Source organism: Piliocolobus tephrosceles, chromosome 12 (genome assembly GCF_002776525.5).
Source record: "Piliocolobus tephrosceles isolate RC106 chromosome 12, ASM277652v3, whole genome shotgun sequence".
NCBI classification, from domain to species: domain Eukaryota; kingdom Metazoa; phylum Chordata; class Mammalia; order Primates; family Cercopithecidae; genus Piliocolobus; species Piliocolobus tephrosceles.
This window is the reverse complement of record NC_045445.1, coordinates 88,006,475-88,029,444: the sequence shown is the minus strand read 5'-3', so window position 1 is coordinate 88,029,444 and position 22,970 is coordinate 88,006,475. Positions and strand designations below refer to the sequence as shown.

The following is a 22,970-nucleotide window of genomic DNA, read 5'->3' as shown; positions in this document are numbered from 1 at the left end:
AAGTAAGGGCAGAGTAGAAATATAGGTACCTTCCGGATACAGGTAAAGGGCCATTACAAATATAAATTATTCAGGCAAAACGGTTGTGGAAATAACTACTGTTTTGCAGACAAAGGGAAAAGAATAAGCAAAGATACAGAAGAGCTAAGCAGCTTAATATGGGAGAGCAGAATGTTTGTACAGTTACTCAATTCAAACTAGCTTGAGCAACAAAAGGAATTTAGCACAAGGATAGAGGAGTGTCTTATGGAACCCAAAAACAAGAAGGCAGGTGGGCTTCAAGGAATAAGCTGCAGCTAGGAACTCAACTGCTATCTGGACTCTCTCCCTCTCTCATTGCTGCATCTCTCTATGTTTCTGCTTCATCTTTTATAGCAGACCAGCATTTTCTTTTTCCCCAGACCATATGGTAGAAAAATGGCTGCTGCCAACAGCTATGAAGTTTATACTGCTCAGTGTAAGAAAGCAACCAGACCAGGATGAAATATCTTAATCTAGATTCCAGATTCCCAAGGAAGGACTATAATAGTTCCAGATTGGTTGGTTAACTGTGGCCAGTGGGTCACATAATATTAAAAACTTCTACAGTAACATTAGGATGGAAGTGGTGGAAAGAGAAGCTCCAAGAAGGGTGATGCTCAGCAAAGAATTGCAAGGAGTATTAGATTCCTGAGCACGAAGTAGAATGTAGAGAATGGTAGGGGATATGACTGGAAAAGAGACAGATTATGAAAAGTAATATGGAGTTTGAAGTGTAATCAATAAGGAATGGGGAATAGATCTGAAACATTTTTAAGCAGGGAGAGAATGTGATAAGGTTTGCATTTTTAGATAACTTATTCAAGAAGCAGTGCAGAAGACGGTTTGGAAGAGAGGTAAGAACGAAGGTAAGGAGACTGATTAGGAAGTTGCTGAAATACTCCTGAAAAAAAAATAGAAGGAAATAAATAAATTAGGGCAAAACTGGTGATGGTGCAGGTGTAAAGGAATGATGAATGAATATGAGAGCTATTTAGGAGATAGAATCAGCAAGGCTTATTAACTTAATTAGATGTAGGAGGTTAGAAAAGAGAGTCTGAGGTGACCTTTATGTTTTTTGTTTAGGAGACAAGGTAAAATACACCTACCCAGAGAGGGACGATAGGACCGCTGGGGGCCTGCCAAACTTGGAAGTGCATCCACTCTTGGGATTAGATCATACTTTGCTTTGTTTGGTATCAGTGAGACAGAAATTTCAGCACACCGAGAGAGAGAGAGAGCTCAAGCAAAGGGTTTCACGTGTCCTTTATTCATTATTGAATATAATGCCAAACGAGGTACCAATCAACCTTCTGTTTGAAGTGGGCATCTTCAGTTGCCTGAATTGTCTTGATTCCAGAAGATGACATTCCTCATGCAGGAACTGAAGGCATAGTACAAAGGAGATTTTCCTAAAGCAGAGATCTGAGCATCTGGAAGAGCTGAAGAACTACCAAATGGCTATTCCAAGAGGCAGATATAGTGTTTTTATCCCTCCCTCCCTCCTTTTTCTTTCCTTTTGATAGGCAGAAATCTGGGTGAAGTGCAGTTATAATTTCCTTTTGTCCTATTTCAGACACAAAAAAATATATACCTCCTTAATCTATGTATATACATTGATATCTATCTATATCTATCTAGCCAGCTATCTAGCTAGCTAGCTAGCTGCTACAATCCAGTGGAATTCCCAAAGGGCCTTTAAGAAGAGGATATAGAAATTCATCCATTCATTTATTCGACAAAGATTTATTGAGAGCCTACTATGTGGCAGGTACTATTCTAAGCATTAGAGATACAGCAGTGAACAAAGTAGGCAAGAATCCCTGTCTTCATGAAGTTTCAATTCTAGTGATTCAACTTATTCTTCCTTGGTGCATATATGCAGCTTATTTTTCAGGAAAAGGTACAGAAGTCTTGGCTTGACTCACATAAAATGATCATAATCCAGTCATTTCATCTGTTTCTATGAGAAGGTGAAATCATTATGTGACAATACCAGCCTCTCCCGTTGGGGATTTTTTTTTTTTTTTTTTTTTTTCCAAGACAGGGTCTTGCTCTGTCGCCCGGGCTGGAGTGCAGTAGTACCATCCCAGCTCACTGCAACCTCTGCCTCCTGGGTTCAAGTGATTCTCATGCCTCAGCCTACCAAATAGCTGGGACCACAGACGTGAGCCACTATGCCTGGCTAATTTTTGTATTTTTAGTAGAGACAGGGTTTCACCATGTTGGCCAGGCTGGTCTTGAACTCCTGATCCGCCTGCCTCAGCCTCCCAAAGTGCTGAGATTACGAGCATGAGTCACTGTGCCAGGCCTCTCTTTGGGGAAATTTTTGGGGAATCTACCCCCCAAAAGACAAATAACCCATTAGCATGGGAAAATATATTCAAGCATGGACAGGTTGAATTTGAACTGCTTGGGTGGCGTCCAAGTCAGGATGTCAAGTGGACAGTTGGACCAACTTATCTAGATCTCAGGACGGTGGTCTGAGCTAGTAATATATATTTTAAAGTCATCCATGTGCAGGTAATAGAGCATGGAGAGTAGAACAAAAGAAATAGGCCAAAAGTGGAACTATGGGAGGCAGAAAACTAACATTTAATAGGTACGTTGAAGGAGAAGAGTCCATGAAAGTTATATAAATAAAAAAGATAAAGAGGAAGGAAAAGAACAGAGAATGTATGTCTGGAATCAAGTGGAGACGAAACTTTCAAGCAGACCCAAATGATAAATACTATCATATGTAGCAGTGAGGTCCAATAACAAACGTACTGAAAAGTGTCCATTGCATAGGGAAATTTGTCAGTAACTGGTGTTCTTAACAAAATAGCTTTTAGTGGAGAGGTAGAGGTTAAATCCCTATTACAGTCGTTGGAAGGTGAATGGGAAGTGAAGAAATAGAGGCAGTGAATGTAAGATAACCACTTTGGAGACCTCTGGGTGAGAAGGAAACATGATAGGGTAACAGGAGACACTTCTAGGAAACTGAAGGAGGCTCCAGGATCACAGGAGAGTATGTCTTTTAAGAACGGAAGAGTCTTGAGTATGTTTACAGGCTGAGGAGAATAATGTAGTTGAGAGGGAGAGTTGTAAGGTACGTGAGATAGAAAGAAAAAGTGGGTAAGACCTGTACGGTGCTAGATGAGACAAAGATCAGGAGCTCAAATAGGAGATTTAGTCTATGTGAGACTGGAGGAATAAAGGTATAATATGGGATCAGATGCAGATTGTAGGTGAGAAAAATTCCTGTTACCTGTAATTTTTTTAAGGAACATAGGTAATAAAGTCACCAGTTGGGTGGCAGATTTGCTGAGTGAAGGATGAGGTCATCTGTCATAGTAGAGAATGGTTAAAGTCTGGAGAAATAGCTGAGGGGAACTGGAGAAGGACTGACCATGAAAAAGGATTGCGAAGTAGTTCAGAGATGAGAAACTAAATCTGTGGCAACATCAATTTGCATTAAAAGGTCATAGTGATTTTCTTCAGAGGAGCTTGAATAGAAACAGTGAACAAAAGATGAAGATCTATAGCATACAGACACAAAGGTTTCAAGGGTCTGAAATTCTGGGAATTACTTCAATTCTGGAGACTCTTTATTTTTTTTATTTTTTGAGTCAGGGTCTGGCTCTCTTGCCCAGGATGGAGTGCACTGGAGCAACTGCAGTTCACTGCAACCTCTGTCTCCTGGGCTTACGTCATCCTCCCACCTCAGCCTGCCGAGTAGCTGGGACTACAGGCACATGTCACCACACCCAGCTAATTTTTATATATTTTTTTTGTAGAGACTGGGTTTCTCTGCATTGCCCAGGCTGGTCTTGAGCTCAAGCAATCCACCTGCCTTGACCTCCCAAAGTGCTGGGATTACAGGAGTGAGCCACTGTGTCTAGCTGACCCTTTATGTTATATGTCAAGATGAAATCATCCAAGGAGCTTTCTCAGAAACTTCACTCAAAGTCTATTGCCAATCTCATACCCTCCCCCACAAATACATCTGTCAATTTGATTTCATTTATGTGAATTATTTATTAACTTGTCTTCCTGCATCATTAGATTTTAAGCTCTTTGGGGCTGGAGCACTGTTTAATATTTGTGCTAGACTCCTAAACAAGTAATAGTACCTTGCCTCTGACAAAGACTCTCTCCTTGACCAAATTTGAGTTAGGCTCTTGTGAGCCTTCTTTTCAACTAAGCTCTGACCTTGGGCTCTGTCCTTGGCTTGCTTAGTTCAGTTTTAGCAAGAATCCTGCTGAATCAGTTTAGTGGAAAACCCCTACCCTTGGTATCTGATCATTTTGGATATCTGATTAGATATCTCATCTCCCACCCCTGATATCTTATTACCCTGGTCTGCCTTTAGCAAGATTTCCATCAAGTTGGTTTAGCAAGAATACCCCTAGAATTAATGTTTCCTCTTAGTAATTTTCCATTAACTGATGCCTCCACTCTGCTCCTTGTTTATAAATTCCCACTTATAAATGTTACTCCCCCCTTGTTGGACTCAGAGTTAAGCCTCATCTCTCTCCTCTACTGTAAAGCTTCATAACAATAATCCTCCTTGAATTAAGTCTTTCTTACCATCTTTAACAAGTATCATGAAAAAATTTTCTTTAACATCATATTTAGCCATCAGATATAGACCTTTTCCAAACTTTGGCGTGGCATACAAGGCATTTCAAATCTTTGCTCAATCTACTTCTCTATATTCAACTCCATTACAACTTTACACTTCCCGGCCCATAAACACAGATAAAATAAGCATACGTCACACTTTTCTACTTTTGCTGAATACGTCATGCACTTTCAAATTTTCTGGGCTTTTGAATATACTTTTTACTTTGCATGGGATATTTTTATCCCCTTTTGGCAAATTCCCACTCATCTATTGACACCTTCTTCTATGACTTTATTTATTCAAGGAAGATCTACTCTTGATTTACTAGGTGCATCTACTGTGCCAGCACAGAGTTCTGTTTTTGAAGAACTCACTGATTTGTAATTGTAAAGGTAAATGAAGGTGAATAAGGAAAAAAAAAAAAAAAAAAAAAAAAAAAAAGAAATGAAAAGAAGGTGAAAAAGCAGAAAGAGATTATTTTCTCCCCCTTAGCTCTTAATGTATCTCCTTGAGAGGCAGAGTGAGCCTTTATCCTTTCTCTAACTTTTGGAATGTAGATAAATCTCTCCAGAGACCACAGAGAGACTACGCACACATATGTCCAAGGTCAAGGTCACATTTCTCTTTGAAATGTAAAGACATGTCTTCAAAGTTAATGTAGGAGCCCATCTCAAGGTGTAACCATTTGTCTTTCAGGAAGATGAGAGGTATCTTTGGGGAGGTAAGAAAAGTTTTATTATTCTGTTGGAAGAATTCAGTTAACTAAACAAATAGCTGCCTCAATTCTCAAGTGGACTTGGTATCTTGTAATATATAAGTTGTGTAGAATTTCATTTTGAATTTGCAGTCTCTTGAAGGCTACTTATATGCATGTACTCTGTTGTGCTTACTCGATAATAAATCAGCTGTCTTTTTTTTTCCATGTTGACATAGAGAGGTCTGCTTGTTGTAGGAGTTTTTACCTTTCTATCTCACTGATGTGGGCAAAGGAGATGAGATTTTATCTTGAAACCCCAGGAAAGATACTGAAGGAGTTTAAGTACAGCAGTGCCACAGTTCTCTATCTAGAAAGGAACACAGAAGAATTAAAGATGATCAGCAGGATTTATATATGTATTCCTCTATTCACTGTTTAAAAATGTGTGATAGAATGTGATTAGTTCAATAAGTGAACAGAGAATGTAGGTTTTATGTGGCAAAATACAGGCTTTAGAAGATATAAGCAAATTTTGTAAAAAGTCTTTCCCCGTGAGTTACTGATGGTCATTAGAAAAGGCTGAACACTACAGAATTGTTTTCCTTTGAACCTGAAAGGCATGTCTGTTCCATATGGAAGGAAAGGTATGAGCTCTGTGAGGACTCTATCCAAGCTCATTGCTACATTTATACTTGTAATATATATTCCCTATGTTATGGTCCTCCACACTGGTTACAGCTTGTTGATGATCTCCAATCTGATACTTCTATTTAATTAGTTCTAGAGTGATTCACCCTTTTCCCCTTTCCAATTGTTCTTCTCTTTCTTCAGTACCTTTTGGCTGATCTGTATAAAGTTTCATTTTAGTGTGACAGTCCATTTGAGCTCTCCTCTAATGTTTCTTTTCTCTCTCTCTCTCTCTCTTTCTTTTTGGGATGGAGTCTCGTTGTATCGCCCAGGATGGAGTGCAATGGTGCCATCTCGGCTTACTGCAACCTCCACCTCCCAGGTTCAAGTGATTCTACTGTCTCTGCTTCCCAAGTAGCTGGGATTACAGGCAAGTGCCACCACGCCTGGCTAATTTTTTCATTTTTAGTAGAGGAGGGGTTTCGCCATGTTGGCCAGGCTAGTCTTGAACTCCTGACCTCAGGTGATCTGCCCACCTCGGCCTCCCAAAGTGTTGGGATTACAGGCGTGAGCCACTGTGCCTGGCCCTCTACTAATGTTTCACTGGCACTTATCATAGGACTTCTTAGAGTTTTCACACATGGCATAGCTATTTTTACACTTTCTAAAATGTTTAAATATTTTATCAAATAAACATCCAGCAGGGCACATTTTGTAAATATGTTTACATATTGTATTAAGTTTAATACAGAAACTCTAAACCTAATCTCAAAAACATCAAGTAAATAAGTCCCTAGAATATCACACAAGTTTGTACATGTCAATTCTCAGGGTCAATATTTTAAAATTAAAAAGTGTAGTTTTGTAAGAATCACTGGATATTTACATGTTCATTAACTGGAGGGTTTGTGCAGATTTCTTACCCAGGTGAACCTTTGGGAAAGATGTCTAATCACTTTATAGATCTAGATGTGTCTCAGAAAAGGTAAAAACTGATCTGTGGCTGAGTGCCTAAGGAGGCGTGGAAGGAGCTAGGGCTAGAAAAATAGAGGCAAGATCTTAGAGGACTTTGAATGTTAAGCTAGGGAATCTGTACTTTCTCCTTTATTATAGATAATGAATCTACTGAAAAATAACTCCAATTTTTACTAAGTGCTTACTCTGAGCCACAGTAAGTTATGTATGTTAAGGGATTTACATTCACTTTTCCATTTAATCCTCATAACTACTCTATAGGTATTATAATTATCCCCATTTTACTGATAAGGAAACAGATTCAGACAAGTTAAGAATCTCAGCTCAGGCTGGGCGCGGTGGCTCACACCCATAATCCCAGCTCTTTGGGAGGTGGAGGCGGGTGGATCACTTGAGGTCAGGAGTTTGAGACCAGCCTGGACAACATGGTGAAACCCTGTCTCTACTAAAAATACAAAATTTATCCAGGCGTGATGGCTACTCGGGAGGCTGAGGCAGGAGAATCACTTGAACCCGGGAGGAGGAGGTTGCAGTTAGCCGAGATGGCGCCACTGCTCACCAGCCTGGGCGACAGGGTGAGGCTCTGTCTCAAAAAAAAAAAAAAAAAAAAAAAAAAAAAAAATCCTAGCTCAAGGAAACAGAGCTACTTGGTGGTGGAGCAGAAATTCAAATTTGGCTGTAATTTCAAAGCCCATTCTCTAAGCCAGAAGGAAGTGAGATTAGCTTTTCATTTGATCACTGGCACAAGTATGAGAACAAATTGCAGAAAGACAAGTCTAAAGGCAAAGAAACCAGAGTATGCTGTTGCAGTAGTAAATAACTGTTAGGGCCTATTAAGGGAGGTGACCCTTAACCACCTGAGTTATGCAGACCAGTGACATAGAGAAGTTATTTAGAAAATTACCCTGGCAGCCCTTGTGAAGGATGAATTGGAGGAGCCAAGACAAATAAGTAGGCAAATAAAATAAAAGGCAAGTAAAATAAAAGGCAAATAAAAGGCAGCTAGACAAGTAGTGAGGTTGTTGGTACTGTCACTCTTAACCGCAGAGGTGCCTGTCGAGGGGCTGAGAGACTGTCGTACCCCAAGTCCTCGGGCCTCTCGAATTGCAGAGCATCCTGGACCTCTCCTCACCCACCCTTACCTTCACGTCGCTCCTTCTAGGCCTTAGGAAGTGGGGTTTTGAGCACTTTCTAGGTCGCAGGCCTGCTGGTCTGAGCTCCGACAGCCGCGCCAGCGGTGGCAGCAGTCGCCGACAGGGGTGGGGCGCATGCGCACAGTTGCTAGGCAACGGCGGTCGGGCGCCGCGGCGGTAACCGCGCCGGGGCTGTGTGTGTAGGCAGCGGCGCCAGAGGAGGAGGAGCAGGAGGATGCAGATGCGACCGCGGCCCCAAGAGGGAGCCGCCGCTGCTCTGTGGCCAGGGGGGCCCAGGGACGGGAATCAGGCCTGGGGTTCGCGTTGCTGAGGGGACTGGGAACGGCGGTCACTCCAGAGGCTCAGGCCTAGTACCCCAGGAGGGTCCGGGCCGCTGGGCGAGCGCCTGCCCCCCAACGTCTCCCTTTGTCCCTCCACGTCGATGGTGGTGAAGTTGGCGGCGCCACCGAGCGCAAGGCACCAAGCTGTCTCCCTTGCACCCAGCTTCTCTCTGGCCCCGGCTCTTGGACACCTGCGCCGCCGCCTTCTCTCGCCCGCCGAGCCCACCCCCGGCGGCGGGCGGGGGAGGGGCTCCCCCCTGCAGGGGCTGCGTCGAGCAGGGCGACGACGGGGACCATAGGAGAGTAGGGGTGAGTAGTGGCACCGCACTCGCTCGGTTCTAGGGCGCCTTTCTGGCCTCCGGGGCCCCGGGAGGCGAGCGAATCGCTGCTTTCGCCTGCAGAAGCTTCTGACGCCTCTCCCACATCTGCTCGCGGCTCTCTATTCCCTTCGAGGTAGTTTTCCTTCTCGTAGCCACCACTTTTTGGTCTCAACCCTGGCGTCCAGGAATGCGGGGTGGGTGCTCAAGGCCTGGCTTTGCTTCTTAGATGCCATAGATGCTGATAATTCTACGTACAGTCACGCAGCCTGGTTCCTGATTCGTGGACAGACTCTCCCAGTGCCGTGCTCGCCCCTTTCCCCTCGCTCTGGCTCTCGCTCTCAGGAGGCTCAGCCTGACCGCGGGCTTCTCAGGAGCCCATTCCCCGGGCTGCTGCCGCTCCATGCCTCAAGGCTTGAACAGATAGCTGGAGTGGCCCCTTACTTTTCAGTGTTGTTGCTACTCGAGTGCCGAGAGCTCCCGAAAGCCTTGTGCCTGGCTTCTGACTCCTGACATGTACGTTAGGAAGATAGTACTTATATTAAATAATAAAAACAATAAAACAAACACACACTCCACTTGACTTCTAAAATGCCACCAAACTTGAGAAGTAGGCAGAATGGCTGATTGATAATAGGGGAAACTGGTTTTACAAACTACTTTTCATCGAGAATGGCATACTTCTTTTTTATTATAAATATGATGATGAAACCTAAAATATCCCAAATAAAAGCGAGGATGGGTTGTGATGTATCTGTTCTTCCTGAGGTAGCCTGCAGTTGAAGATACTTCTGTAAGCAGACAATAAAAGATGAGTTCTTTTCCTTCCCTATGGTTTTTAAGCCATTTCGGGTTTCTTTTATCTGATAAGACTTGGCGAGAAAGAAGCATAATAATGGAAAAGCTAAATTTTCCTTTCTTTGTAAACGCTTTTGAGCTAAAGATTTTTTAAAAGGATATATAGATGCCATTTATGATTAAATGTATTGGATGAATCTGTCAAGACTGCAAACTTTGTTAGTTTGGGGTAAAATGCTTTGCTTTGGGAGCTTTCATGTTGTTTGAGGTTCTTTGGGGGTATAGTTTGAATTAAAGCACAATATAATTCTAGTACCACTGCAAAATAATCTTGGACCTCAGAGAGTATTGTTTGTTTTGTGCGTTAGCAAGCTGACATGCTTCTAGTTGCTAGACTCCAAAGGTAATTTTTTTTTGTTTGTTTTGTTTTGGAAAAGCTTTTGATGAATTTAAGTCTGAATTATTTGGAATGATAGTGTATCATATGAATACTTGCTCTTCACCTTCACATACTTAGAGAACCTGGCAGTAATTTGAATCCAATCTAGTATTCCATTGAAATGAGTATGGCTATGAAGGTGCCACATACTCTAAGAGCATTTACCTAGGGTATCATAACCACATTATAAAATAAAATTGATGGCTTATTTTGCAAATGCTATCAAAGCACTTGATCAGTGAACTCTGGAATGAAGGTTTTTTTTTTTTTTTTTTTTTTTTTTAGTGACTTTCAATGAGTTTTTATTTTCTAGCTTCTAATGAATGCCTACTACTATACCAGGTATTGTGGAGAATAGAAGAGAAACAGCAGTTTACCTGTTGGGTAAATTGCTTACCCATTAGAAAAAGGAAAATACATATATGAGACATCATGGTCAACAATTGGAACATAGAGTCATGTTGAATAAGGACTAAAAGAGTTATGAGTAAAGGGAGATTACTGTAGGCTGGATTTGTCTGAGAAAGCTTTGTAGAGAAAGTCATATTTGATTTGGTTCTTAATAGAAGTATATGCTTTCTTAGAAGGGGGAAGAGTTCAGCATAGCGTGAGCTAAGGCACTTGATTTTCTAATCCTTGTGCGTATTTTCTCCTAGATAAACCTAAAGGAGAAGAGGACTGTCAGTGGCAATTAACTTCTTTGTAGTGGGCATAATTTTCTATGATAAACTATATACTAAATTAACAAATTAAATATAATTTCACAGATATACATGCTATAGAAATCAGACTTTAAAATAATCATCCTATTACCTGAGGCAATTGAGAATGTTTTCTAAGCAGATGTAGGTAGAGTGTTAAGTTCACATGTTTTTGTAACCTGTACATTTTTTTACTGTCCACTAAGAGACGGTTATATTCTGAGTGTTTCATACAACACTGGTCTGATTAGTACAGCCTTAAATTATTAATATGCTCCAAAGACTATTTCTTGATAAAATAAATTAGGGAAATTTTATATGCAACATTCATTTTGATCCATTAGTATATGATAACTTAGTTTTTAGTACTACATTTAGTACTGCTATTGCTATCATTTTCTGAAAACAAAGGGAGGGGTACATCAGAGTCCCACAAATTGATGTCTGTCAAAGTTCTAATATCATGTTATTAATAATGTATGTATTAATAATTGACAAATAACATAAATGTTTAAACTGCAATTACAAACCTCTGCAAAGCTTATTTTGGTACATTTCTAACATCCTTTTGCTATATTGAAAATTAGTCAGATGACTAATTGTCTCCTAGGTTTTAGTCAGCCATTGTAAGTTGGCATTTACACAAAGAAAAATCACAAGATATGGAGTTATTCTATCCATAGAGAGGTATGTCTCCTAACATAAATTCACATATTAGAATTCCAAATATAAAGAATTCACAGATTTACTCTCAGGAACGATATACTTGAAATTTTTGAGGATTTATAAACCTTCTGTACCTTTTATTTGGTATCTTTTGCTGCCCGCAATAGTCTTCTTTGATTAAAGTTAACTTTAATTCACAGTAGCAAATAGTTTCTAGGCTCAACAAATACAATTATTATTTTGAACATCCTCTACTTAGAACATCAGCTATTAAATAAACAAGTTATTAGAGAACAGAATGGCCTATCTGGACACAGTCAGCAAACAGCTATGATTATTGTTGGAAATTAACCAGTTAACAGATAACAAAGTATATTCAGAAGGCATTGGAGTAAATCATTTTTGCTAAGTTAGTATTGTACATTTCTGGTCTTATGACAGTATCAAAGGGATGATCTTTGGAAAGAGAAGGGAAACTGCCAAGAAAATTAAAATTACCTTGTATGTCAAATTGTAAGTACTGTGGTGATTTAAGGCAGGTACATACTTTAGTTAAATTGCTAGGGCTCAGTGGTGGCAGCATGTAAAATAGGGTAAAGAACTGTCAGTTTCTGTTAAGTAAAATAGGCTCATTCTCAATATTTTTACCTAATGACTGCATCTGGAGGTAGGACAGTATTACATTAAGTACCACTGATGCATCTATAAGTTACAATTTTCCTTAAGTATGTGGTTTTAAAAGAATTATATTCTAAAGTATGATCTTTATTATATCATTGGACTAAAAATTTTCCCAGCTGAGCACACATCTCTCAATTTTATGATGGAAGTTTGTGAGATAAATGACTTTTTCCCAGCGATTCTTTTTAAGAGCAAGTTTTCCTGGAACATAACATTTTTTACTAAGTGAAAGATACCTATAGCCAATTCAATGTAGGAAAAAAATGTGGAGACTAGAATTCCTTCTTAAAGTGTGCTATCCACAAAGAAAATACAACAAAAACCTTCATATATAAGTTGTAAACTAATATCCGCAGGAACTGTCTCATACACAGTTATCATTCTCTCAATGTCATATCTTATGAATTGTTAATCCCCTTTAGACTTTTGGTATCTGAAAGTTCCCCTGTAGTCTGACTCATTCTTATTTGCCTATTGACAAGTGCACCACTGGGATTTGACAGGGAAATTAACTTTGTTACTGATAGTATTCTACTGTAATAAGTTTTTTGTAACAATTTTTAAAATGCAATAAATATTAACTGAAACCTGAAATTGAATTTTGACATGATTAATAATGTGAAAATGGATATATTTCTAAAATAATATTCACTTAAAGCCATTGTACAGTAAGTTTTAATATGATATATAACCTTTCACAGCCTCGAATTACATAACTCCTCATTATGCTCACTTTTCTGTACCTCACTTCTACTTTTCCTAACTACTGTGGATTATTGGTTTGTTCTCACTGTCGCTCTTCAGCTGCTTCTTTGGCCCTTAAATTAGTTTCACAAAAGATATCTATCTTTTTATAAGGTTATTTAGGAAAGATTTTCTGTGATTGTCTAAAAAGCCAAACCCAGACTGGATAAACTGCATTTAAAACTGGGTGATTTGACTGGAAGTGGTATTGAGAGGAAGAATTGCCCAGGTTCTTTTAAAATACTGTGACTAAATCAGGCAATTTTTGAATCACTAGGTTTTTATTTCAAAAATAATTTATTTTCTTTACCCTAGGAAGTAAAAAGTCAGAAGAGGTTGGGTCCTTCTGGAATACAAGTAGGGATCCTTTCATTTGGATTGTTTCAGATTTCCTCATTGCGTTTTTACCATCTAAACTTTATGTAGTTATACTTAGGAACTTTTTTATTTTAGAATAAAGAGAAATATCTTCTCTATTCTTCCAGGCTGTCTTATTACTACTGCTTTGTTTTTATGTAGCATCTTTTATCAGATGAATTCAAATAGTTATTTTTTATTATGTGACATTTCTTACCATCTTTTTGGGAATTAATTTTATTTTTCTTTCAAATTGAATACTAGTTGACATATTGGGGTGTGACCTAAGTAATAAGTTTGATTCCACAGGTCGTATATAAGCCAGTCTCATTACTTTTAAGTTGCTCCTTGCCCTTTTTAGGGCTGGGTGTATATTATATACTAATATATGTAATGGTTCTTGCTAAGTTTAGTCTTTAAACGTGCACATAGATCCTTATATTCTGTTTCTCTTCCTGCATACTTTTAGGACTATCATTATTAACTTTTTTTTGCTTGTTATCAATAGATTTAATCTTGGATTATGTAGTTGTTGTTGCCAAATTGGTTCAGATACCTGTGAGTCTATAGAAACAAGGAAAAAAAATAGGGGTATGAGAAAAATGAGTCTTAGATTTTGCGTTTCAAATTTTTCTTAATTTGCAATAATTTAGGGAGAACAAGTCTAAAATGGGTGAAGTTTTGAATTTTATAAATTTTTTATGAACTGTAGTTTTTATGGTTTTCTTGTACATATATTAACCAGGATTAGATCAAGATCCCTTAGGGATCTTGATTTAATAAATATATGAGAATGATTTATAGTTAGTGTATCAATGGATTGATTATATGTAAAGCAATATTTCTAAAGTACTTAAAGGTGCTTGGAAGCATTGTTTAGTTTTTTTGTTTTGTTTTGGGAGGGGGAAGTTGAGACAGGGTGTCACTCTGTTCCCCAGACTGGAGTGCAGTGCCATGATCTCGGCTCATGGCAACTTCCGCCTCCCTGGCTCAAGCGATCCTCCCACCTCAGCCTCCTGAGCAGCTGGAACTACAGGTGTGCGCCACCACACCCGGCTAGTTTTTCTATTTTCAGTAGAGACCGGGTTTCACCATGTTGCCTAGACCGATTTTGAACTCCTGAGCTCAAGTGACCCACCCACCTCGGCCTCCAAAAGTGCTGGGATTACAGATGTGAGCCATCGTGCCTGGCCACATTTGTTCTTTTAAGTAGTTTTAATATTCTTTCTACTATCTTGTTTTTAAATTTGTTTACTAAACTCTTTATGCAAAAATAACCCTAAAGTCACTTTAATTTCAGCTCCTTTCTGAATTATTACAAATTCTGAATCAGTGGGGTCCAGATTACAGTACAACAAAATTTCATTACTTCAGGCCCCACTAACCAAGAACTTGTTATAGGCTATATATATATATATAGTAGTCATGCTAAAAATGAATTACACTCTACAGGAGAAGCAGCCAGAGTCCTACAAGAGGTTAGGCAGTATTGGAGCTTCTTTACTGGGTATCTACATGTGATACTGAATTAAAATAAGTTACAAGAATGCAGGAACATCTAGGTTTTGTGCATTTAAAAAATCTTCTAAGTGCTGTATAACTAATCAGAGCCATTAATTGTATCAGGCTGTTTACAAGAAAAGGGATTTGAACATCATTTAATGTAAGCAAAATTGAGGCAGGTTGTGGTAAACTGCTTTCATATGTTTTAAAAACTGTAGTACCAATATTATCTGCATATAAATTCTGTGCACTTACAAACTCTTCCTATCAATTCATCAGAGTAAGAAAGTAAAGTATGCATTAAAAGTTACACTTAGTAGTCTTTGTTGATGGTGTTGCTGCAGCTCTAAAAGTAGTAAAATTTCAGGACCTTCTTCTTCCCCATTTCTGAAATAATAATCATATAATGAGTGCATGCATATTGGTACTGATTTGTTCTATTTATGTTATGATGCAAGAAGCCCTAAAATCCAGCATTTCTGATGTTCTGAGATGAAATTCTTCTGACAATAAACTGGAACTTCTGGTCTGGCTAACTTGTTAAAGTTACAAGGTTAACTTGTTAAAGACTTGAACTAGAGTGAAGCAGTCCATAGAGCACAACTACACCTAATACTAGAGTTGCTAGAGGCATGTTATTTACTACTTATGCTCTTTTTTTTTTTCATCGATAAACCTTTTTTTTCTTTTTTATTATACTTTAAGTTCTAGGGTACATGTGCACAATGTGCAGGTTTGTTACATATGTATACTTGTGCCATGTTGGTGTGCTGCACCCATCAGCTCGTCAGCACCCATCAACTCATCATTTACATCAGGTATAACTCCCAATGCAATTCCTCTCCCTTCCCCACTCCCCATGATAGGCCCCGGTGTGTGATGTTACCCTTCCCAAGTCCAAGTGATCTCATTGTTCAGTTCCCACCTATGAGTGAGAACATGCAGGGTTTGGTTTTCTGTTCTTGGGATAGTTTGCTGAGAATGATGGTTTCTAGCTGCATCCATGTCCCTACAAAGGACAGGAACTCATCCTTTTTTATGCCTGCATAGTATTCCATGGTGTATATGCGCTACATTTTCTTAATCCAGTCTGTCACTGATGGACATTTGGGTTGATTCCAAGTCTTTGCTATTATGAATAGTGCCACAATAAACATACATGTGCATGTGTCTTTATAGCAGCATGATTTATAATCCTTTGGGTATATACCCAGTAATGGGATGGCTGGGTCATATGGTACTTCTAGATCTAGGTCCTTGAGGAATCGCCATACTGTTTTCCATAATGGTTGAACTAGTTTAAAATCCCACCAACAGTGTAAAAGTGTTCCTATTTCTCCACATCCTCTCCAACACCTGTTGTTTCCTGAGTTTTTCATGATTGCCACTCTAACTGGTTGTGAGATGGTATCTCATTGTGGTTTTGATTTGCCTTTCTCTGATAGCCAGTGATGACGAGCTTTTTTTCATGTGCCTGTTGAATGTATGCATGTCTTCTTTTGAGAAGTGTCTATTCATATCCTTTGCCCACTTTTTGATGGGGTTGTTTTTTTCTCGTAAATTTGTGTGTGAGATGGTATCTCATTGTGGTTTTGATTTGCCTTTCTCTGATAGCCAGTGATGACGAGCATTTTTTCATGTGCCTGTTGGCTGTATGCATGTCTTCTTTTGAGAAGTGTCTATTCATATGCTTTGCCCGCTTTTTGATGGGGTTGTTTGTTTTTTTCTCGTAAATTTGTTTGAGTTCTTTGTAGGTTCTGGATATTAGCCTTTTGTCAGATGAGTAGATTGCAAAAATTTTTTCCCATTCTTTAGGTTGCCTGTTCACTCTGATGGTAGTTTCTTTTGCTGTGCAGAAGCTCTTTAGTTTAATTAGATCCCATTTGTCAATTTTGGCATTTGTTGCTGTTTCTTTTGGTGTTTCAGACATGAAGTCGTTGCCAATGCCTATGTCCTGAATGGTATTACCTAGGCTTTCTTCTAGCATTTTTATGGTATTAGGTCTAACATTTAAGTCTCCAATCCATCTTGAATTAATTTTCGTATAAGGAGTAAGGAAAGGATCCAGTTTCAGCTTTCTACTTATGGCTAGCCAATTTTCCCAGCACCATTTATTAAATGGGGAATCCTTTCCCCATTTCTTGTTTTTCTCAGGTTTGTCAAAGATCAGATGGCTGTAGATGTGTGGTATTATTTCTGAGGGCTCTGTTCTGTTCCATTGTTCTATGTCTGTTTTGGAACCAGTACCATGCTGTTTTGGTTACTGTAGCCTTGTAGTATAGTTTGAAGTCAGGTAGCGTGATGCCTCCAACTTTGTTCTTTTTGCTTAGGATTGTCTTGGCAATGCGGGCTCTTTTTTGGTTCCATATTAACTTTAAAGCAGTTTTTTCCAATTCTGTGAAGAAACTCATTGGTAGCTTGATGGGAATGGCATTGAATCTATAAATTACCTTGGGAAGTATGGCCATTTTCACGATATTGATTCTTCCTATCCATGAGCATGGCATGTTCTTCCATTTGTTTGTGTCCTCTTTTATTCTGTTGAGAAGTGGTTTGTAGTTCTCCTTGAAGAGGTCCTTCACATCCCTTGTAAGTTGGATTCCTAGGTATTTTATTCTCTTTGAAGCAATTGTGAATGGAAGTTCATTCATGATTTGGCTCTCTGTTTGTCTGTTACTGGTGTTTAAGAATGCTTGTGATTTTTGCACATTAATTTTGTATCCTGAGACTTTGCTGAATTTGCTTATCAGCTTAAGGAGATTTTGGGCTGAGATGATGGGATTTTCTAAATATACAATCATGTCATCTGCAAACAGGGACAATTTGACTTCTTCTTTTCCTAACTGAATACCCTTGATTTCTTTCTCTTGCCTGATTACCCTAGCCAGAACTTCCAACACTATATTGAATAGGAGTGGTGAGAGAGGGCATCCCTGTCTTGTGCCAGTTTTCAAAGGGAGTGCTTCCAGTTTTTGCCCGTTCAGTATGATATTGGCTGTGGGTTTGCCATAAATAGCTCTTATTATTTTGAGATACGTTCCATCAATACCGAATTTATTGAGCGTTTTTAGCATGAAGGGCTGTTGAATTTTGTCAAAGGCCTTTTTTGCATCTATTGAGATAATCATGTGGTTTTTGTCTTTGGTTCTGTTTATATGCTGGATTATGTTTATTGATTTGCGTATATTGAACCAACCTTGCATCCCGGGGATGAAGCCCACTTGATCATGGTGGATTAGCTTTTTGATGCACTGCTGGATTTGGTTTGCCAGTATTTTATTGAGGATTTTTGCATCGATGTTCATCAGGGATATTGTCTAAAATTCTCTTTTCTTGTTGTATCTCTGCCAGGCTTTGGTATCAGGATGATGTTGGCCTCATAAAATGAGGTAGGGAGGATTCCCTCTTTTTCTATTGATTGGAATAGTTTCAGAAGGAATGGTACCAACTCCTCCTTGTACCTCCAGTAGAATTCGGCTGTGAATCCGTCTGGTCCTGTACTTGTTTTGGTTGGTAGGCTGTTAATTATTGCCTCAATTTCAGAGCCTGCTATTGGTCTATTCAGGGAATCAGTTTCTTCCTGGTTTAGTCTTGGGAGAGTGTAAGTGTCCAGGAAATTATCCATTTCTTCTAGATTTTCTAGTTTATTTGCATAGAGGTGTTTATAGTATTCTCTGATGGTAGTTTGTATTTCTGTGGGGTTGGTGGTGATATCCCCTTTATCATTTTTTATCGCATCTATTTGATTCTTCTCTCTTTTCTTCTTTATTAGTCTTGCTAGTGGTCTATCAATTTTGTTGATCTTTTCAAAAAACCAACTCCTGGATTCATTGAGTTTTTTGGAGGGTTTTTTGTGTCTCTATCTCCTTCAATTCTGCTCTGATCCTAGTTATTTCTTGTTTTCTGCTAGCTTTTGAATGTGTTTGCGCTTGCTTCTCTAGCTCTTTTAATTATGATGTTAGGGTGTCAGTGTTAGATCTTTCCTGCTTTCTTTTGTGGGCATTTAGTGCTATAAATTTCCCTCTACACAGTGCTTTAAATGTGTCTCAGAGATTCTGGTATGTTGTATCTTTGTTCTGATTGGTTTCAAAGAACATCTTTATTTCTACCTTTATTTTGTTATGTACCCAGTAGTCATTCAGGAGCAGTTTTTTCAGTTTCCATGTAGTTTAGCGGTTTTGATTGATTTTCTTAATCTTGAGTTTTAGTTTGATTACACTGTGGTCTGAGAGACAGTTTATTATAATTCTGTTCTTTTATATTTGCTGAGGAGTGCTTTACTTCCAACTATGTGGTCAATTTTGGAATGAGTGCGATGTGGTGCTGAGAAGAATGTATATTCTGTTGCTTTGGGGTGGAGAGTTCTGTAGATGTCTATTAAGTACACTTGGTGCAGAGGTGAGTTCAATTCCTGCATATCCTTGTTAACTTTCTCTTGTTGATCTGTCTAATGTTGACAGTGGGGTGTTGATGTCTCCCATTATTATTGTATGGGAGTCTAAGTCTCTTTGTAAGTCTCTAAGGACTTGTTTTATGAATCTGGGTGCTCCTGTATTGGGTGCATATATATTTAGGATAGTTAGGTCTTCCTGTTGAATTGATCCCTTTACCATTATGTAATGGCCTTCTTTGTCTCTTTTGATCTTTGATGGTTTAAAGTCTGTTTTATCAGAGACTATGATTGCAACCCTTGCTTTTTTTTTTTTTGTTCTCCATTTGCTTGGTAGATCTTCCTCCATCCCTTTATTTCAAGCCTATGTGTGTCTCTGCATCTGAGGTGGGTCTCCTGAATACAGCAAACTGATGGGTCTTGACTCTTTATCCAATTTGCCAGTCTGTATACATAATAAAGGTGTACCTCAAACTAGCTTAAAGTAAAAAAGAGTTTATGTTAAGTATAAGAGGAAAAAGAAAGAGCAGAAAGTGTAGTCTAGGTACATGAGAGACTTCAACTAAGTTGAGGAGCTGTCCATAGCTAAAGGAATTTTCCTCCCTCTTTCTCTTCTCCTTCACTACCCCTGGGGCTGTAGGGTCATCTGTTTATCTCTGTTTCTTTCCGTGTATGTACTTCATTATTCTCACTTCTTCAGCACACAGCCATACCTGGTTTATTCAAGAGATCCCAAGTTTACATATTCAGAATTCAGGCAATGAGAAGAGACTCAGTATCTCCGAATTCTAATTGCCAGTTCTGATTGACACAGGTTGGGCTATGTGTCCAGCCAGGATCTGATTATCCATGGCTAGAGGGGCAAGATCATGTCATATAAATATGGTTATAAATAAGGTTATTAGGCCCCAACCCTAAGTGAAGGGACATACAATTCCCAGAGAAGGGAAGATTGTGGGCTAAACAGAATCTCAGGTAGTGTCTACCACGAAGTAGAAACTGTGGTGCATAGAATAAACTATGTGAAGACACATGTATGTTTCTAAAAAAAAAGTAAAATAGAGCACATTTGCCATATGTTTCTCTTCATTCACAGAACAATAATGAACATTAGAGATCATATTATGTACCCTCCTCATTTTAAGGAGAATCAAATTGAGGCCTAGAGATTGTTAATAAAAATATTAAAACTTATCTAACATTTTATATATAAATTTATATACATAATTATATACATTAACACAAAATATTAATAGAAAATTGTGACTATAATCTGAACCTTGTGGTTTTTAGTTTTTCCTAGATACTAGCATCCTATTAACCAGAGTATCTGATAAAATGTTAACACACTTTAAAGAAGTCTCATAAAATATGCAGCAATGTTTGATAGATATTTTTGTCTAAGCAAAGTAAATAAAGAGGCGAAGCAAAACCATTTCCCCATATCAATATGGTGAAACCGAAATAATATCAGAAGCCCATACATAATATCTGATTTTTTCAAAAATAAAATCTTAAAAGATATATAAAAACAAAATATTTGAATAACAAATAATTAATTTGATTATATAATATGAAGTTGCTACACTTAAGGAAGCAATGATATAAATATGATATCTTGGCTACTGGGAAACCTAGATTGTGATCAAATCAGTTTTTCCCTTTTGATCTATATATTCATTCAACATTTATTGAGTGTTGCTACATGCACAGCACTGTTTTAGGCACTAGGGAAACAGTGGTAAACAAAACAAAGTCCCTACATTCATGAAGTTTGCAATCTAGAGGATGATACATACAGTGAATAAACAAATAATACATAATATATAACATCAGATGATAAGAGCTATAAGGCTGATAAAACAAGATAAGGAAATAAGGAGCAATAGATGATGCTATTCTAGATACAGTGGTCAAGAAAGGGTATCTGATGAGGTGACATTAAGCAAAGACCTAAATGAAGCAAGGGCGTAGGACATGTGAATATCTGGAGGAAGAACATTTCAGGCAGAAAGAATAGAATATGCAAAGGCCCTGAGGTGGGAGCCTGCTTGGTATGTTCAATGAATAGTGAGGAGGCTAATGTATCCAGAATGTAGAGAGTGAGTGAGACAGTGGGATAAAATAAGGCCAGAGATGTATTCAGAGGCCAAAACATATAGACTTTTGTAGGATAAAATAGGAATTTGGGATTTTATTCTATGTGATGGGAAGGCATTGAAAAATCGAGAGAGGGTGATTTGATTTGATTTATATGTTAAGAGAATATTAACTTGATTTGATTTACATGTAAAGAAAATATTCTGGCTTCCACATGGAAAGAGCAAGAGAATAAGCAGGGAGATCAATTAAAGAGGATGTTACAGTAACCCAGGTGAGAGAAAATGGTTGGATTAGGGTAGTAGTAGTGGGGAAGTGAAAATTAGTCAGATTATGAAGATATACACACACACACACACACACAAATACATATGTACAGTCACACCTCACAGATATTGCAGGTTCAGTTTCAGACGACTACAATAAAGTGAATATCACAATAAAGCGAGTCATGCACATTTTCGCTTTCCTAATACATATAAAAGTTATATTTATGGCCGGAGTGGTGGCTCACACCTGTAATTCCAGCACTTTGGGAGGCTGAGGTGGGAGGATTGCTTGAGCTCAGGAGTTTGATACCAGGGTGGGCAACATAGCAAGACCTCATCCCTACTTTAAAAAAAAGTTATGTTTATACTATACAACAGTCTCTTAAGTGTGCAATAGCACTATGTCTAAAAAATCTTAATTATTTTAATTAAGAAATACTTTATTACTAAATAAAATGCCAAGAATCACTTGAGCTGTCAGTGAGTTGTAATCCTTTTGCTGGTGGAGGATTTTTCGTTGTTGTAGGTAGCTGCTGACTGATCACGGTGGTGGTTCCTGAAGGTGGGAGTGACTACATCATTTTCGTAAAATAAGACAAAAAAGGAAGTTTGTTGCATCAATAGACTTTCGTTCACAAGAGGTTTATCTGTATCATGTGATGCTGCTTGACAACATTTTACCCACTGTAGAACTTCTTTCAAAATTAGAGTCAGTCCTATCAAATCCTGCTGCTACTTTATCAACCAAGTTTATGTAATATTCTTAATTCTTTGTAGTTGCTTCCATAGTGTTCCTAGCATTTTCTCCAGCGGTAGATTCCATCTGAAGGAACCACTTTTTTTGCTCATTCATAAGAAGCAACTCCTCATCCATTATCATTTTATCATGAGATTGAAGCAATTCAATTACACCTTTTGTCTCCCCTTCTAATTCTAGTTCTTTTGCTATTTCTACCAAATCTAGTTACTTATTCTGGTATAGTCTTGGACCTGTCAAAATAATCCACGGGGATTGGAATCCACTTCTTTCAAATTCCTGTTAATGTTGATATTTTGAACTCCTTCCATGAAGCAAAATATTCTTAATGGCATCTAGAATGATGGATTGTTTCCTGGTTTTCAAGACCCAGCAGAGGAATCATTATCTCTGGCAGCTGTAGATTTATGAAATGTATTTCTTAAATAGTAAAACTTGAAAATCCAAATTACTCCTTGATTCATGGACTGCAGAAGGTATGTTATGTTATCAAGTATGAAAACAACATTAATCTCTTTGTACACATCAATCAGAGCTCTTGGGTGACTAGGTATATTTTCAGTGAGCAGCAATATGTTGAGAGAAATATTTTCTTGGGAACAGTAGGTCTCAACAATGGGCTTAAAATAGTCAGTAAACCATGCTATAAACAGATGTGCTGTCATCCAGGCTTTATTGTTCCATTTATAAAGCATAGGCAGAGTAGATTTAACATAATTATTATGGGCCCTAGGATTTTTGGAATGATAAATGAGCATTAGCTTCAATTTAAAATCAACATCTATGTTAGCCTATAATAGGAGATAAAGTCTGTCCTTTGAAGCTTTGAAGCCAGACATTGACTTCTC

The 22,970-nt window shown here is 38.3% G+C and overlaps 1 protein-coding gene and 1 long non-coding RNA gene across 3 annotated transcripts in view; one reads left to right on the top strand and one right to left on the bottom strand.

The window, feature by feature from the left end:
• Window positions 1-8,184, bottom strand: part of ZC4H2 (zinc finger C4H2-type containing) — a 112,270-nt gene extending 104,086 nt beyond the window's left edge. Inside the window, exon 1 of one of the 2 annotated variants that reach the window (XM_023198443.1) lies at window positions 8,069-8,184. The gene's annotated coding sequence lies outside the window, so the exon portion shown is untranslated. The remainder of the gene's footprint in view (window positions 1-8,068) is intronic. The other variant, XM_023198444.1, reaches the window with a different exon arrangement.
• Window positions 8,185-8,320: 136 nt separating this feature from the next.
• The window catches only part of LOC111531214, a 78,916-nt gene continuing 64,266 nt past the window's right edge, over window positions 8,321-22,970 (top strand). The window contains exon 1 of the long non-coding RNA XR_002728181.1: window positions 8,321-8,709. This is a non-coding gene — a long non-coding RNA (uncharacterized LOC111531214). The remainder of the gene's footprint in view (window positions 8,710-22,970) is intronic.